Genomic DNA, 19950 nt, shown 5'->3' with positions numbered 1-19950 from the left:
TTAAAGACCAATGCTTTAGTCTCATTTCCCCATGAATCGTTACAAAATTGCAATGTTTGCATCTTTTAAAGTATAATACATAGCATGGTATTGAATTTAAGTTCTGGTAAAGAGATACTTAAAACTTTTCAGTTCACAGCAGAAAACAGGCACGATAGGGAACAACAGTCTACCTCACAAATTCAACTTTCAAGTGAGAAAAAAGAGAAATCTCCACTAAACTTATGATCATGTAAAAGATCAATATTTAGAATGTTTCCAAAACAAAGCAAATCCCTGAATGTCCTTAGTCATTTGAAAATATGATCCACTGGTGTTGAAATTCCTTACAATTTCTTTTAATGTAAAATGTTGTATAAAACATTCATTATATAAAAGACACTGTTTTAAGTGCTATACAAATATAAAGTAATAAATACAACATTCCTATTAACATTGTTAAATGCTTGGGAGAACCAATGATCCAATGATAATAGATAAACCATTTATTCTCTCTATATTATCCAATAAAGAAAGGAACAAGTAAAGAAACTTAGTATATTTAAATATTGTTTTATTTTCCTCCTAAGGGTCTCTCTGCAGACTGGTGGGTGGACACTTTATACTGACCTGGGATACATTTTGCATGGTGAGTTCCCTTAGCTTATTACAGTCCAAGTTCATAACCTTTTCTTGAGAGACTCCAGAGCCACCCGCCGGGTCACCGTTTTCCCAAGGGATGGACTCAGTACTAACTAGCATGATGTCTGCCTTTCAACAGGTTCCTGGGTTTATGGGGCAGGACTCTCCATGGCTGGCCAACATGGGCCCAGTTCTGGACTGACCAACTTATTTTTCAGAACTTAAGTCATACAGTTTTTAAGAAAGCCCTCATCTTAAAGGGAAATTAATAATAATGTCTTGGAAATTCAACTGCAGAATAAAATTCAAGCAAACCAAAATACTCCTGGGAAATCCTCCCACACCAACTGCATAACATATCTCTCTAGAATGGCGACCTTTCGTAAATTCCCAAAGCTCCTATATCCTAATAGTCTATAATTTATGAGTCATATTTCTCTTTAGAAAGATATCTAGAAGTTTATAGTCATTGGCTATATGTCTTAACAGTATTTAAATCAAGCTTGAAAAAACTAAATCTAAATGGCATGATATAACATGGCATTAACCACTGGTTAATACTTCTCACTTAATCACAACCTCATTAAAAAAAATGCTCAGGGTGAAGGCTGGGAACAAGGAGGAAAGGAAGTGTACATTTGATATGTCATTGATGATCTCTATTTAATATTACTTTTCTGGACAATCTTTGCTTTTAGTTCCCTTTTATACAAATTCAAGACTTAGATTCTGGCTCATCATTTTTGTAGATACTTTACTTACAAGGATATTGCAAATTCAGTTGGTTACCATGCTGGTAGCCTTTTAGAAGTTATGATTTGACACTGTAACATGGGTGGGGGTCCAGGTCAGGGTGGGGACACATGAGTAGACTGGGTATGCAACTCATGACGTATCCCCTCCATTCCTGCCCTCTGCATCCTTCCCTAAGGCTTCCCCCAGCCCACATCATAATATTCACACTGCTCCCATAGGCAGAGCACCTGGCTCACCTTCATAAGTATAGTGCTGAACTGAAAATACTTTATCAGCAGATGTTAATGCTCTAACATTATACTTCAAGCTGGTGGCTTGAGCTTTCCTTAAGATTTTTGTTATTGTTGTTGTCACATTTGTTTGTTTGGCTTTTAAATAAAACTATGTTAAACTAGTAAAAGCCAAGAGTGCCAAAGATACAAAAAACATTTCCATATTCATTCTTTGAGGGACTGAACAGAGGTTGACCAGATGGAAGCCTTGAGGTAGAAATTGTTTTGGTATATTCAATACAAACTGTCTTAAAAAGGATTCCTTACTCTAGGCCAGATTATCTGCAGGCTGCCCTCCAAGCAATAGGTTAGTCCTTTTTGGTAGAAAGATGACACAATCCTTAAAATGGATCAAAATGGAAAATAAGGTGAAAACAGTACCTTAATTTTAGCTTAGAAAGAGAAACTTCAACATTTTATTGTTTTGGAATTAATTGTAGGTCATATTTGAAGAGAAAAAACATAGTTTATAGCTGAAAGATTGCTTCAGTTGCTTTACAGACCAGGAAAATAAAAAGCTGATTAAAACAGTGTCTTCCAAAATGGTCAATCTGGCTCTTTTGGTCAAGTCAAGAGCCTTATGAAATAAGATACCTGAATATGCAGTGATTGGCTATTGTGATATTTAAATATAGTGCAGAGAAGCACAAGCCACAAAAAATGGGAAGATATTTGCATTTTTAACATTCTTCTTTGGCCACTAATGTTCACTAAAGGGTACACATTGTTTTCATTATTAAAAAAATTAACCACAGAACAAATAGCTATGAAATAGAGATTTTTGAAGAAAAAAATTTAGAAACATCTTGATCAAGATTAATGTGAAAGATACCAAGCATGTAGTTATTAACGTAACTCTTTCTTTTTTGTGTGTTACATTCCTGAAAATAATTTTGACCTTTGACTAAAGCTGTCTTTTATCACTGGAAATGGTTTTTCTTCTTATAATTTGAACTGTGTAGAGACCAAAAGAACATTAGAAGCAACCCATTCCAACCACAATCTATCTAATACTTAATCATAGCAAAGAATCTCTGTCTTTTCCACACAATCCACAAAGGGTTTATAATTATCCCTCTTTAGAGTTTGGCATTGCTGTATAATCAACATAGGGAACAAAGAGCATTGTGTATTCACATTGGGGTTATGTGTTTTGTATGTTTTCATTGTGAATGAGTATACAAAATGTCAGAAAAGGGTCTATTGCAATTTACATTTGACTAACAGATAACCTAGCATGAACAAATTCTGGCTCAAATCTTGGAAATATATCAAAACACAAGAATACATCTTTAAATTCGAGTTGCCAAGAAAAATATGCTTGAAGTAGTCATAAGATCTTACTGATAAAAATTAAAATATAAACACAATAGAAAACTGTATCTGAAGATTTGGAGATATTATTGTATTGTGCCGTGAAATGTATTAACTACTGGAAGGTGTACTAAGGGGGCCGTTTTTCACAATGCCAACCCTAAAGTTAGATACCTAAAACTACCATTAGTTCTCTAATTCTTCTCCTCTATTTCCATAGGCTGTAAAACATACTCCCCAAAAGTTACATAAAAAGAAAGTCATTATCCACAATTATAATCCTTACATTGTGAAAGGGCAGAACATATTAGGAGAGAAAAATTCTACTACCCCTGTGCTGGACTTCTTTGTATGAATTAATGTCCTCTAACCTGTTTTTAAAAATTTGAGTTGGATAAGAAGTTGAAAGGAACACTCAGGCTGTTGCTACATTGTAAAGTTTTACAATCTCCTTTAAAGGAGATGCCACAAAAATAATTTCTATTAATGTTCCCATCTTTCACAATTAAGAACTATAATCATGAAAAAAAGTCAAACATATGAATACATTGTGGGTTACTCTACTTTATTTCTATTTTTGCATGAAGGAAAGAAGAATTATTGCTAGTCAGAAGACTGTTTCCATGTGTAGAGGCCGAAAGCCAGAAAAAGACAAAACCACATTACCGAGGAAGCTGCTGGTCTTTCTGGAGGGAATGTGACAGAATATGGAAAGAGGAGAAGAACTCTAATCAGATTCCACGGTGCTTAACCTAAACCCCTTTCACCAAGCCCTGAATCAGAATCATCTCCATGTAGGCACAATCAGTCAGAATCTTACAACTGAAGAGTTTAGAGTCAGATCTTTTAAAAACATTTACTTCCCTAGATGGGTCCAATTATCCACTCTTTTATTCCTGAAATGTCATACATGAAGTTTAATACATCCTTTGAAATGACTACCCTTCAATGTGTTAATTTGGCTTGCCTGGCCTTTAACCAGTTGGGTTTTGTGCAGGTGGCTCCCAGTGCCCGTCAGAGTGGTGGTCCTGTGTCCTTCCCTCCCAGCGCTTTTGCTGAAGAGCTAAGGATTTATTCTGTAAAATTTGGATTCAGTCCAAAGGTCACACTCAAGGATCCAGAAGGCCACATGTGGCCCCAAGGCAGTAGGTTCCCCACCCCTTCGTCATTAACGTTATCACCACTTTGTCAAGAGCTGCAGTGTGTTCACCTGGAGATTGGAGGAGAAAGACGCTGAATCCACCCCAAAGGACTGACAATGACAACATGGTCTTGGATTTCTGAGGACAGTTCTGTTATTTCTCTTAATGTAGAGGACTTGCTGAAAGAACAGGATTGCTGCCTCCTAAACTGTGCCGAGCCAACTTTAAACCTATTAAGGGGGCTGAAAAATGAATCTAGCAATTTTTCTCCCAAAGAGTAATCTCTCTACTCAAACATGGGCAGACTTTGAATGCCACTGTCACAAACTGAGCCATATTTTGGGATTATAAGAGCAGATGGAAGCGTATCTGATGTGGAAACCTGAGTTGTACCAACTTCCTCAAGTCATCTGGACATTTTTTTTTTCTTTTAATTGAAGCATCTGAATTCTTCTTTGTATATTATTCAGTTGTGTTCAGTCAACATAATGGCAGCAAATGGCAAAAATGTGGTGGCTCAAAACATTAGCCCATTTAGACAGCAGTAACTGTGTAGACAGAGATGCAACGTTGGGCACTTTGCCCTGTGGAGACGTTAAAACTCTGGGGCTTCACATGTTGGGGCATCTGTGCCTCCTAAGGAAAACAAACTGATAATTCCACAGCTTTAAACATCCTGTTCCATCCCAAAATTAAACATATGCTCTAAGAGGGAAAAAAGCTCTGCCACGTGGAAACAAGACACCAATATAAAACTGTCACTATGTACTCTCAAGGCACAGAGAGGAGGCTAGGACGAGATGAGAGACAGCAGTGTGAGACCCTTCCATTTGGAAAGTTAGGCAGGAATGGGGCATCAGGGTGGCCAGAGGTGGGTGTTTATGGGTCCTAATTAAATGCAGTTTTCTGGCCATAGGATCATGACATTTCCTTTTGGTAGTCTGAACAAAGCAAGTCAATCGTTGAAGGATGCAATTACATTCCCACAGTCTTTGCATTCTGAAATGTATATTAACCAGAAAAAAAAACCCTGGTGCAATGTACAGCAGCAAGACATGACAATCACATCCAGACTACAACACTTTAAGAATGAAAAACCAAGTATTCATGCATGGGTATTTAGTGCATTGTGCTGGGTATAATTCTAAAGTTTTTTTGAGGTAGGAGAATTGCCCATGCCTTGGTTCCACTCAGAAAGGTAATATCTTGTATGAAATTTAGCAATGTGATCTAACTTTGGCTTTATCACATTTTGTTTTTTCTAATGTCCTATGGCTCACTTCGGATGAATCTTATGGGAAAATAAATTATGGCTTATTAATTAAAATAAACAATAACAAGAGAAGGAATATTTTGGTTCTTCCAGCATCAATCATTCAGTGCAATAGACTGAATGTCTGTATTCCTACAAGATTCGTATGTTGAAATCCAATGTGATGGTATTTGGGGGCAGGGCCTCTGGGAAGTGATTAGGGCCCTTATATAAGACACCCTAGAGAATTCTGCTGACCTCTTGCATCATGTGAAGACAGTGAGAAGACAGCCATCTGTGAACCGGAAGGCAGCCCCCCAGCAGACATGGAATCTACAGAGCCTTGATTTTGGACATCCCAGCCTCCAGAACTGTGAGAAACAAAGTGTTGTTTGTAAGCCTCGCAGTGTGTGGTATTTTGGCTACAGCAGGCTGCACTGACTAGGACAGTGAGCTGTGCTGGTGAAGTATACAGCTTGTAGAAACTGGAGTAGCCACTGAAGATCCTATTTCTAGAGTGGCTACTTAAGAATCTATTTCTGATTTTTGTAGTTTTTCTACATGTGTTTTTGCAGTTAAGTAGGTTTCACTTGTTACTTTTCCAAAGAATTTAGGTTTCAATAAGAGTTCAGAGAGCCATACCCCTAAAGATTTTTAATTTCAGTGGAGCCTTTTTAATGAGTTACTATCTAATTTATCTTCAGATTGTGAAATACACTCGTTCTAAAGAAAACTGGAAGTCTGAAAATTGGGACGATGGGTACATACTCTTATAAATATTACCAGAAGTTAGAATAACAATGATTTTCTTTGATCCTGAATCAAACTGTTTACATTTCAGCCAATTAATACTACTTCAATTTTTATAATCATGATCTTTAGTTTTATTGATTCATTTATTATGTGACTGAGGATATTTGTGATGTACTACATGTTTGCTTGTAAGACTCTAGAGATTTGTTTTTATATGCTGCTTTGAGACCTATAGGAATCTACAATAATAAGTTTGCTGGGAATTATAAAAGATTTGATTGGGGATTAAAAAATTTTCTATCCAAAGGAAGTGATTCTTTTGCTATCAATGCCCTCACCTGTCATCCTCTCTGTCACCATGGCTGGCTTGGCTGGCAGCACCCTGAAGACATCCTACAGATGGCAGCACCAAGAAAGGTAGATTTTTCTTCTTTCTTTGCAATTCTTTGGTATAGACCAGTCTTAACAGGGTGGTGGTAGCCATCACAGGAGGAAGGAGTACACTTAATGTGGAGGAATGTGCTGAGGGTGACTTCCCTTTTTTTTTTTTACCACAATAATGGACTTTTGTTTTTAGAGATGTCCTTCTGTGACATCAGGTTAAAATGAGGATCTCTCTGGAACCAGTGAATGCAAAATACTAACAATCATTTATTTCTTAGTGTGAATATGCTGATGATATTCTTGTGGGTTTAGACAACATGAAGTTGCCTCAAGTAGGATTGTTCCTTGTACCCTGGGAAGAAAAATCCAGAATCTGAGGAGACCAGGCTGGGAACCTGAGATGGACCGTACAACCTAGCAGGTGGACTTCCCAAACAGGTCTCCTAGTGGCCAGTTAATCTTGGTACTGATTCTTGGTACCAGGGACACATGTCTACATGAAAGACCCTGAATAAATATTGGTGACATTTTCTTAGGTATGTATCTTTAAAAGAGCATTAAAGACTAGTTTCATATCTTTGATAATTACTGTCAATATTCTTACAATAAGCCCATTAAAAGCTCCTTTCCTTCTCAACTGTATTTATAGGAAGACCTTATGGACTCTTGCTATTTTTTTCTTCCCATTAGTGATTTAGTTTATGGTTTCCCTTTTTTAAAAATTTCTTTTTTAGTCTCTGAATGGTTCCTGATTGGGCCAGATTGCATGGCATTACCTTCTGGGCTTCTTTAAGCCATTGAGACAGTTGCTATCCATGGCTTAAGAATTACTGGAGCAAAATCAGCGTTTTGGTGGGGCTTACTTATTTTTTGTTCCTTGAATTATTTTAAGTCATTCAGATCAAAGTTTTAAGCTTATAGAAAGTTGCTTTTTCCAATCCGTTCATCTCAATGACAACCCCTTTTTCTTGGAAGTGATCTCACATGCTATCATTTCAGTCAGCAGAACCCTCGAAGCAGAACAATGTTTCAGAACATTAAAGTTAAGAGTTAAAAATACTGTAATGATTGATAGCATGTGTGTGTATATATTATATATGTGGGTATATATGTCTTACACACACATATATATAATCTTAGTTTTGAAAACTCTAGGAACTAGTCAGTCCTCTTCAGAAAGAAAGGAGGAAAAAAATCCCTATAAGAAATAGAAGTTGTTAGGCAAGAAGAAAAAAAAAAGCAAAGAAAAAAGAAATGCTTGGCAGGAGATGAACAGGCAATGGAAGTGACTTCCCAGATGAAAGGGAACAGAAACCAAGGAAACAGCACGACAAATGCATGTGACGTTGAACATCTTCATAATATAGCTCTGAGCTGCAGTTTTTCTATAGGCATAATGGATGATTTGAACCAAGAACACATTGAGTTTTATCCACATGTCTATGGAAACTATTTCAGGTGAAGAGTTGTATCCTCTGACACATATTTTCAGCTTGAGGCTAAAATCTAAATTTTACCACAAAAACATTTTTCACATTTCTATGCCTAAGGACAATTTTGTTGAAATCAATGCACACATCTCCTTTGAGAATGACGAGTGCTCAAGTCAATTACTTCGTTTCTCTCTTTTTATTCTGATAGGTAAGATATCTCTCCCTCGCTCCCTCTTTCTCTCTCACATGCACATAAACATTATGTGTCCATCAACCAGTCTAGCTGCTGCTGGCATTGCACTACCGCTAGATATCACTACCGGGTTTATAGGTTACTGTTGCCTATGGCCTCTCTCTCTCAGGTTTTCAAGTAAATCAATAGAATTTTCAACATGATTGGGGAGAAAGAGGCTAAAACATTTTGCTCCACCAGAAATAAGTAGCTGATGGCTAGCTGCTGCCTGAACAAATGTCCTAGCTTATAAACTTCTTGGCTGAGGCTGAGTTCACTCTGCAAGTATCTTTGGTCTACTTGTGGGTAAAATCCTGGTTTCTCCTACTTTGGATGCAATAGCTACACTAAACAAGACTGAAGAGAGATATTTATATTCACAAGCTTGGAAAATATGGGGTTTTATATGGGGAAGAGGTGCCTGGGAATGGGAAACTTGCTAGATTTTTTTTGTCATAGCCATGCTGTGTATTACATTTGTACGCTGGCTTTGCAGTGCACCCTGTTATTTGTGTGAACCACAGTGACACTGAGAAAGATACTGATGGATAGTGATGGCTTCCCAATGGGTTTCACATGAATTTTTTTCCAGTCTGACTCAAATGTCATCTTCGTCATGAATTGCTTCCTGTGTCCTTCAACGAAATGTGGCATATGCCATTACTTAAGCCATCACAGCACTTTCTGTCCTAATTAAGCCATTCATTTATCATCTTCCTAGACTGGAAGCTCCCTGATGATGGGTGCCTTGATTATCTTGTTCAAAACTATTTTCCAGCACCTATGAAAGTGCCTCACACTTAAGAGGCAAATATAATAAGTACTTGATGAATGAACACATGGAATGAGTAAAGGCTTGAGATTTAGCTCTGTAAACTCTTTCTTTTTATCTCCTGCAGCATAAAGTCGAATGATTGCATAGAAGACCCGATAAATATTTGTTGCATTTAGAAGACCCTCCAAAATTTTGTTGAATTCGGAAAAACTACATTTCCCATTACAGTTTATAAAGCACCTTTAGATAGATATCCTTCTTCAAACTTAATGCCTTAAGGTGGGCAAGTCAGATATTTTCCCAGTTTCACGTTGAGTTAGGAAGACACACACAGAAATAGTAAACAGCAGCCATGGGATAGGACTGCTGATCTTCTGATGTTTGTCAACAACAACAGGTGCCTGCGTAAGCTGTCCAGGTCATCTCCACTTCAAAGGGTCAGATGAAGAAGGAACCAGCAGGAGTGATTTTCATCAGCCTGTGATGTGGGCACACCAGCTGGAGAACTGGTGGCATCTGCCATTCTTTATCCTTCAGAACCATGATGTACAGACTGGCTTAAAGACTGTCATCTTCACACTGGGTGAGATGCTTCCTTCCCCTCTCTGGGACCATGAGATGGGTACTTTTAGAGGTTGTTCTGAATACTCTGATGGTTTACCCACTTGGAGCAGGCTTCAGAAATGAGGAACAGGTGACCGATCAAAACTGTTAGTATCGTGTGCCCCTCTACCTAAACTCTTGCCTTTCTGACCTAAATATCTAAGGTCAAAGTAGACTCCATTATTCAGCTGACTCTGAGCTCATGCCTCAAATTCCAATCTTTACAGTTAGTTTTGGGTTTAAAAATGCGAAAAAATGTCCTAAGCATCAAAATGGAATGATCATCTCTAGGACAACAGAATTTAAAGGATTAGATATGTTCAAATTGTAATGTTTTCAAATAAAACATCTACTAAATGCAATATATCCAGTTTATAGCACCTTCTTATTATATTTTAATTTCACATTTTTTGGAAAATTTTAAAGGATTTTCTATGACTTTTAAGGCTTTCTATAAGAGTTCTAATTATTTCTTATTTCATATACTTTATGCTAAGCATGCTACTTGGTTTCCTTGTCTTCAAAATTAACTAGACTTTTATTTTACTTTTTTTACCCCATGAACTAGATTTTTAAGAAAATTTAAACAGCTTTATAAAATGCCAGTTATATAAATAATGCATGCTCAGTGCTAAAAAATCAGAAAATATAGAATATCATAAAGAGAAAAAATGATTACCTATAATCCCCTCACTCACAGGTAACCATTTTAACTTTCTGATATGTATCTTTCTAAACATAGGTAGGAAGGTAAGTAGATTAATAATAAGAAAAGCTAGGTCAAATATACTTTAGAATGTTGATAGCTTTGAACTGTTTCTGAAACATAAATGCTTTCATCTTCAGAGTTTGGTAATCCATTTTATCAAAATGAATGACTCAGGAATCTGAAACATGACACAGTGAAATCCAAATTCATACAATGTGCCATTAAACTGTTTAGAATGCCTATGCTTTCCTCTTTGTGAAGCACCTCGCCATCACCTTTTAAAAAATTAACATCCATTCTGCCGAATTCTAGTAACAAGAAACTTTTAAAAATTGATTTAAATTTCCCTTTCAGCCTAATGGCACAACTAGAATTGAGTTAAGGTGTAATTATTGAGCAGAAGCCTGATGTACTTTTCTGTGAATCTACCTTTTCATGATGATTAAAAACAACAAAAACTCTACCTCATAAACACTGTGTCAAGATTTGACATATTCCATACACACCTACTGGAAATATAGCAGAATGTTCTCCTTAGAAAGAATCTTTTAGGTAACTCCCATGGACTTTGGTAAAATCTCATCTAAATCATAAATAGATAATACCATAGCAAATACAATTTCACATGTAAAGGCAATACGCCACTACTATCAATCAATAACCTCTCCATAGTTTTGATAATATTCATGATGCCTGTCACTGGTATTTACAGTTTGTGTGTCCTTCGGTAGGTGGTTAGATAAGTCTCAGATTTCAATATGCCCTGGAATAAAAATGCTAACAGGGCTTATTTTTGTTATTAGAATATTCTTTATGAGTTAGCCTTGTGTTACAACAAACAACCAAATATTCTAGAAGTCCACTTGACACATCTGTTACTGCGCTGATATTGTGTGAACTCTGCCAGCCTGGGGCCAAACACCTAGCTTTTCCAAATGTTGATATGTTTTTTCTGTAGCCCTACCCAACGCACTGGTCTTTTGCCCAGATGGGAGTTTAATCATGCCTCCATATGGCTGTTGACCAGGTGTATGCATTGAGCCTGAGTTTGATTTTTCAATACAAGGTAAAATGGAGAGAAATACTTTAATTTATTCTGTAGCACTATGTGCTCAAATATAATTTATAACATAAAATATTCGATTTGCATTATTTTAATCATAATTGGATAGCTCCATTTCAACCAGTTGACTAATTTTGGCTTAATGCTGCATTAGAAACATTAAAAAGAATGACCAATATCATTAAATTAATTCCCTTTCTCACCCTTCTTTTTTTTCTATTTCCTTGTTTGACTATGATGTGGAGAGACCAAGGGCCATATACACCAACAGGCATGAACAAAGAAACAATTCTAACTGGGGAGTGGAGCTTCAGCAGTGCCTGAACCCTACTATTGGTTCAGGAAGATAAAGACCAATTTTGCTATTTTTTGTGAAGTAGAGGGAAATTTGTACATGAGTAGGGGAACTGAAAGTCGCATGCAGAGGTTATTGGTCTTGGACCTCATCTCCTTGTGAGATTTTTCCCAAACTTGACCAAATGATTCTCTGAAGTATTTACATGGTTTAAAAATATTAAAATAAAGGGGGAAAAAGCTCAGTGGCTTCTGGAAGGTTTTTGCATTAGCTTTTAAGATGGTATTTATAGGAGGAGCAAAATAACCAGTTCATCAGTATTTGGAGGGCAAAATTAATAGTTATTGATAATTTCCTGGATGATAATACAACATGAATTACTTTTAGTTGCCCTGAAAGCACTTTATTAAATCTCCTTCAATGTAAATTGCTCTCTTAGATTGTCTAGCCAGAGGATATTTGAGGGAAAAGTGTTCAAGGATATCCTGAGCTTGTGGCACCATTATGATGTCAGACACAGAAGACTCTATGGTAGAATCAGGTGTCTGGATGTCTAGAAGAGCAGGTGGATGCTGAGAGAGAGAACATGGCAGTCATCGGGGAACACAAAATCCAAGAATACATCACCATTTAAAAAAAAATTGGCATTTCCTCCCCTCTTTAGTGGAAGCAATATATATGTATTTAAAATAGTTTCACAAATACTAAATCACAGTCAGGCTTCTTGAGTTTACCAAAATAACCACGTGATACTTTCTAATTCCTGCAAAAGGGCTATTTTCTGCATAGATTATACATAGATTGCAGAGCAACAACTGTCAGGAGAGGCAGAGTTAATATTCTAATAAGTGTGTTTAGTGAGGTACTTATTAGTTTGCTATCTTCAGGGACACCCCTTAGCAAAGCCCAGAAATGCACACACTATCAATATTTATACTTGTTAGACATGTCTGGATGGTTTGGAGCCATTTCCAACAACAGCTGTGCAAATGGTTGATGTTGTGCTACTTTCTCAGACTTAAATCTCCACTTGGCAATTCCTACATATGTTCAAACACTGAAAATATTTTCACTTTTGCTTTGTGGGAGAATCCAATTTGGGATTTTAATGTCAACCCAAGAGGGATCATCCGTTCTCCCGCTTTCCCTTCCACATGTTTTCCTGACTCGCCCTCTTCTCAGTGGCAGTGCAGCCTGTCTTGACTTCCCCTTGAGAAATTCCCAGAGCTTGCTCTTTTGTGCTGTCATAAACATAAGGAGTGAAACATTGTCTGGAAATGTAAACTTGGATTAAGCCTCCAAAACACAACAGAACAATTGGTGGTCTTGTCAAGTCCAGTCCTTTAACTGGACAAAACCATAGCCTTGACTAGTCTGTACTGTTTATAAGGTTCCTCCTTGTATATAAACTATTTTTTAAAATTATGGGAGATACACGTTTATAAGTGCAATGAGTCTTGTTTAGAAAAGCAATTTATCTGTTCCTGGAATGGGTGAGCTTTTCCTCTTTCGTCTCTCCAGCCCAAAGCAAAGTAAAGCATTGGTTGGCCTTTTAATTGGGGGTGAGGCACAATGAACTCGTTCAATGTAAAGAAATCTTCACAGCACTTTAAATCATTTTGGGGAGAATGTAGTTAGATCAGCGGTGTTGCTTCGCGAGCCATGACTTTTGGAAAATATGTGCTTCTGAGATGTAGGCGTGCACATGCACACACTTGGACAGACACATATGCAGCTTTTAAAGGTTTGTCAGATTTTATTAGGAAAGGATTTTCTCCTTGGCTGTGTGTACACTGTTTGTACCCTGCTAATTGAGGGAAGTGGAAGATCCTTGGTTTACAGGGTGAAAAGCCCTATTGGCACAATGGCCGTACTTAAACCAGCATAATGAAGGGGCCAAGGAGGACAGTAGAAATTAGCCACTAATTGAAGCTAAACTGTAACTTTGGGGATGTACTAAGTAATATGCATTGGGGTTGCTGTTTAGAGAAGAAAGAAAATAGCATACTTCTGAGAAAGGAAATGGCTTTCGGAGGCAGAACTAATTTAGACCTCTCAAACTTAAAAAAGTCCCTCTGCCCAGTTTTATGGTCATAGCAAGAAAGAGGCAAGGTAAATATACAAGGCCACCCACTGGGACGTGGATCTTTTGCCCTGTGTGTGTTCTCACTGTAAAAATATGTATGGCCACACACACACATGCACACACACACACACACACACACATGTTCACACACATGCACAGGCATGCATACATGCATTTGCATGCACACATAAACACACACACATAGCCCAAAGTTATTTCTTGACAGTTCTTTTAACTCATTCATAGAAACAGAGACAGGAACACAACATAGCCAGGCTGCATTTGGTACAGAATATTCCAGCTGCTGGCCTCAGTTGATTTCCCTCTCCCTTCTTACTCTCTCTTTCTTTTTTCAATTTATTTATTTATTTTCTTTTTATTTTTAAATTTCAGAATATTATGGGGATACAAACATTACATGTCAAACAAGAAAATGTCATTTTAAAAATGTGACTAATGATGATATGGATATTTAACTTAGTGTGACTATACATATGGTCATAGAAATGGAACCAGGTATTAGAAAGACAATGATGTGCATATTTTTTAACAGTTTAGAGGAAAATCATGTTGAGAGCTTCAACATTTCTTTGATCTTCCACCTTTATTTTGTCACTGTTAAGGTGGAAGCCAGTTGCTGTTTGTGGTAGGTGCTTCCTGACTTGAGTCCCAGTGATGCACCTCCTGGGATTTAGGTACTTGTGTAATCCCCTCCCCCTTGAGCATGTAGACCGCATTTAGTGATGTACCCCTAAACACTGACATTTGGAAAAAGTGGTAAGAAGTCACTTCCAAGATTAGGTTATGAAAGATGGCGACTTCCTTCTTGCTTGTACTCTCTCTGTTGCCTTCTCACTTGCTCTCTCTGATGAAGCAAGATGCCATGCTGGGAGCTGCCCTAGGAAGAGGACTGCGTGGCAAGAAATCAGGGGAGGCCTCTGGCCAACAGCTCTTGAGGAACTGAGGCCCTCAGTCCACCAACCTGACGGAACTGAATCCTGCCACAAACCACATGAGTGAGGCTGGAGTGGATCCTTCTCTGGGCAAGCCTTGAGATGACTACAGTCCCAGACAATACTTCGATTGCTGCCTTGTGATGTCCCTAGGGCCAGAAAGCACAGATAAGCTGTGCCCATTCCTGACCCTCAGAAACTGTGAGATGATAAATGCTGGTGTTTTAAGGTGCCAATTTTTTGTGTGTAATTTGTTACTTAGCAGTAGGTACCAAGACACTAATCTAGAAACATTCTTCATCATTCATTGGTAGACTTGGGATTTTAAAAAACGGCAAACACACACATATACACAATTTATTAAGTTTATTTCCCTATTTTTTGGAGGGGAATGTTTTATTTGGAATCCTACCACACTTTTCCCTTTCTAAAAGAATCTGTTAGGGTCATTGTGACTCAAATGGTAGGAATTTTCCCAATGAAATAAAGACTTTATACCAATTGAATTCTTTACTCAGAAAACTGTATTTTCTCCACTAACATCTTGAATTTGATATTTTTAACTATCTTTATCAAATTAATTTGTAAATAAATTGTGTTTTTTCCCTCTGTGATGGGCTGAAGGTTTGTATCTCCTCAAAATTCATATGTTGAAGCCCTAATATCCAGCGTGGCTATATTTGGAGATATGGATCTCTAAGAAAGTAATGATGGTTAAATTGGGTCATAAGAATGGAGCCCCGATCTAATAGAATTCATGTCCTTATAAGGTGAGACACCAGAGAGCTTGCTTTTTCTCTCCCTGTGCATGCACAAAGAAGAGGCCATGTGAGCACACAGGGATATGAAGGCCACTTATTGGCCAAGAGAAGAGGCCTCGGGATGAAACCTATCCTGCCTGCATCTTGATCTTGGACTTCCTGCCTCCAGAATCACGGGGAATGAATTTCTGTTGTTTAAGCCTCCCATTTTATGGTATTTGTTATGGCAGCACGAGCTGACTAATATACCCACATCAGTTTTATTTGATCACTTCAGCAACAAGATAATAGGTAAGAAAAATGCAGTGAGTTACAGTTAAGTTTATTATACAAAGTTAATTCCACAAGTTTGTTAGGCAGTTATCCATGTTTAAAATTGTATTATACACTTTGGGGAATAGTTTGATATTTACAGATTGTCTCTATTTGGAATAATCTCACAAAAATAGATGGGTTTTAGGATTTAATTAGTTTGAAGGTCCCAGCCGCATAGTCTTGTCCTCTGCCACTCACTGAAAAATTGTTTCCAGATGTTTAAAAAAGCTGAGTGACCAACAGAAGTGGCAGGTTGGCCAGCAGTGATCTAGGAATTAACGGAATATACCCACAACCACATCTTGGACTCGGTGCCCAAATTCTTCCAACAAAAACAATGCCTGTTTCATCACCTGTAGAGTGGCAAGTGAATTCATGGTGCCCAATTTGGAGTCATAAAACCCATTTCTTATAACCCTCAAAACTGTTATGCATAAAACTTGTGATGAGAAACCAGTGTGTGGCAACCTCATTTGGTGATTAATTGCTTTTCTATATCTGGGTTTAGAAACCATTGAGTGTCTCATGATCTATTTTCAATGAGAGAGGGGCAAACTAATAGTATTGTCTCTCCTGGGAAAAACCAAAAACTAAACAAAAATAAATCAAACCTTAAAATTGACCTGCCAAAGATAAAGTGCATAGAAACGTTCATTCTTCTGAATTTCTGCCCTTTTTACTAAGCTCTTAGTCAGCATTTATACTGATAGTAGTTATGCCAACAATGAAAATGTAGATTGAAAATAATCCTATTTCCTACCTTACCTTAAATGCTTGAAGGGTACACCCTAACATGTGAATAATACATGTGAAAAGGATGCTTTTAATTATAATGAAGGTGGGGGCTGGGGGGAAGGGATGGGTGCATACCTACTTGATGAGAGCGATGGGTACTGTCTAGGTAATGGACACGCTTGAAGCTCAGACTCAGGGGGATGGGGGGGCATGGGCAATATATGTAACCTGAACATTTGTACCCCCATAATGAGCTGAAATAAAAAAAAATAAATCCAAAATAAGGTACCTGAAAAAAAAAAGAAGTTTTCATCTATTGGGTGTTGGGTGCTACTTTGAAGGATGAGATAATTCACTATAATGTGTCTAAGGCTAAGAGAGAGCAGACTAGGCCCTACTGCAGTCAGTTTCCTAAAATAACTAGACTGACATATGAAAAATACATTTAAGTTATGATTTATGCAGTAAAAAATACTGGATATTATTTATCAACATGAGAAGCTCTGATGTCGTGGCTGTATTAGATCTTAGAAGAGCTACCTCACCAGTGATCGACACTCATGTGATTTCTGCTCTGCAAACTTAATATTTGACCTCAGCTTAGCCTTAGGGGTTTGTTCAAGAACGAACTGTACCCATTTGGTATGGTTTTCTTCTAAAGGAGAACAGATTGAGACGAGATTGTGTTTATTGCTGAAGGCCATTCGGCTTCACTGGACTGATATTTCAGAAGATGTATTTCTGTTTCTGACTAGTGACTTTTACCAGGTCTGAAATGTGAGTTTGACAGAAATCTTGGCTGTTTAACAAGATTTAGGGAGCTGGATTGATTCTTGGTCATTGTGAACAGACATTCCCTGCCACACATGACCACACTTTGGGTAGGTTAGATGCCCAGAGAATGCTCCACGCCCCTAACACCAGCCTGGATTGGGTCCCAGGAGAACACCTGAGCCCTTGGGTGCTGGAACACTCATCTCTGGTGCTGTTGACACCAGCAGCACCAGATGACCTGGAGCCAGCACTTCCTGTCAGCATCTTCTAAGATCTTACACTCAGTACATCGAGTGCGACTACTCAGAAGTCACAGAAACCTATGCAGAAGTAAGACTAGTGAATTTGACAACTGAATATGCTTTGCTCTTTGAACACAATCAACTTTTTAATCATTGAATATTACTAACTGAGCTATCTCCTGGCTGCCCTCTGGTAGGAGATTCCATACAAGGTAGGACAGTGTGTTTTGTTGGGTTAAGAGTGAAATTTCTGGAACTAGACTGCTTGGGAAAGTTAATCTGTTTTCTTATCTCCAAAATGGGAATAAGAATAGTTCCAGCCTCATAGAGTAGTAAGGCTTAAATGAACATACTGCATAGCCAGGCAGAAGAACATAATAAGTTCTCAATGTATTTTTTTATTAGTAAACAAAAATTACAACTTTCCTTGGCCTACATGAATTGAATTTACTTTACTAAGTACGTATTACAAGCCAAATCACTTATATGGTAAGGTTAGTGCTTCCCAAATTCTCTGTGTTAAAAGACCAGGTTTTTGTTTCCACCCCATTGCAGACTGATAGTTTTGCAAATTATAATACAAATGAATTACTACAAAAGTGAAATAAAAATGAAACAAAGATAAAAAACCCTAAACCTAAATGGCTGTTAAAATTTCTAAATTGGATTTCTGTACTTGTCTCTGTGCCGATGGGCACCTGTCTGCAGACCCCCTCAGGGAGTAGCACTGGGAGGGCGGACAGCTGTTCTCTGTAGGACTGTGGTGCACAGGCACCTTCTCTGGTGTCGGGGAACTCCCCTCCTCCTCGGGCCGAGCTCAGTTCTGAGCGCTGGTGCTGAAGACACCAGGTGCTTGGTGCTGGCACTCTCCATCTGTCTTACTGATAGCGCCAGCCCCTGTCCTTGGCTGGACCCACCAGACACACCCAGACTTAGAATGGAAGCCAAACGTGAGAAGAAGCTGGGACAACACAGACTATTCCAGCAAGTAGTGGAGGCGGTGAAAGCAGCACCCTACATTTCCAGAGGCAACAGGAGCAGTGATTTTAGAAGCATCTGAGAGGTCTGAGGTGAACGGTCCTTCACCCAACCATCCCTGGACATGACTGTGGCCCACTGCCCTTGAGATGGAGCCACCCTGGTTTTCAGATTCTTCTGGAGAGTTCGTGATTGACTTCACTTTCCTTTAACAAGTTTCTTTCTGCTTAAATTAGCCAGTACATTTGTAGTGCTTGACACTAAGAACCAAGAATGGTTCACATGTATTTTAAAAACAAAATCATGAAGATTGACCCTCCTGGCATTTGGCATCTCATGCTACCTGGCCATCCTATATGGATGTTCACGACACTTTGGTGTTGATGTCTGTGTTAGTATCTCATTTACTCACTCCAGCTCCCCGAACTTCTTTTTGGTCTTGTTCTCTATAGTACACCCTAACAATACTCTTCAATTTAGATCTGAAATCAAGCTGAAAACTGATGAACATTTTATACCACTTTCTGACAAGCTGAAGTGACACAGGCTTGCAGGTAAACCATCTGTCACAATTATGAAGGAAATTGGTCTTCCCAGAATGTCTTCTCTTTTTATATTGGGGAAATTTACACCCACAATTTGCACTTTTATGATATTAAGTGAAGATTCTATCCCTCAAAGCTGATTGACCAGGCTGGAGACTGCTCAAGTGAAATTTATCCTGTGATTTAAAGGGTGACAAACGTAATTTTCTGCTTGGTGGCTAAAGGCCTCTTTAACCCCCAGAGAGGCTCAGACTGGGGCCTGCTGGCCTGGGGACATGTGTCCTCCACTCCTGGAAGAGTGCAAGCAGAGGCTGTTCAGGCATCTTTTAGGGACGCTTTAGATTTAGAAACAAGGAGATTATGCCTGAGGATTTCTTTTCCCTTTCAAACTCTGAGAACCAGGTTGCTGCCCTTAAAGATTTCTTCAGGCCATTACAAAGACTGGGCTTTCTGTTTGAGCAGCTAGCACACATTACATGACCTCCGCAGGGAGGAAAAAGGATTAAAAAAAATGAAGTCCTGGAAATTACAATTCATGTACCAGCTTTGCACTAGGGTTCATTATCAAGACACAAATAATTACTGAGAGAGAAAACAAGTGAAATTGTCACCCAAGGATCTAAAAAAATTATCCATGACTGGTCCCACTTTCTGGAGAGTCTGATACAATTGATAGGGAGGAACCCACACATCAGTATTTTAAAAAGCTCACCAGGTGATAAGAATGGGAAGCCAAGGCCGAGAACCACTGCTTTCTGGTGTCTGGTGAGGACCCTGGGTTTTCTTTTCACTTCTTGGAGCAGGTGTAGCCCAAATTCAAGGCAGCCAAGGACAGTTAGAAAAGGGGGAAGAAGGCTAAGAGATATCACTGGTTAAAAAGAACATATGGAAGTGGGAGGTACATTTCACCTCCTCCAAAGTATAATGTAGGGACAGAAAAACCCAGCCCAGTTGCAT

General features: G+C 38.3%; 1 protein-coding gene across 1 annotated transcript in view; it reads right to left on the bottom strand.

Annotated features, from left to right (window-relative positions):
• Positions 1-19950, bottom strand: part of FBXL7 (F-box and leucine rich repeat protein 7) — a 367989-nt gene that overhangs the window by 21940 nt on the left and 326099 nt on the right. The window lies entirely within an intron of this gene.

This window comes from Eulemur rufifrons, chromosome 17, assembly GCF_041146395.1.
Source record: "Eulemur rufifrons isolate Redbay chromosome 17, OSU_ERuf_1, whole genome shotgun sequence".
Classification (NCBI taxonomy): Eukaryota; Metazoa; Chordata; class Mammalia; order Primates; family Lemuridae; genus Eulemur; species Eulemur rufifrons.
The sequence above is the reverse complement of the archived record's forward strand: the minus strand, read 5'-3'. Positions and strand labels throughout refer to the sequence as shown.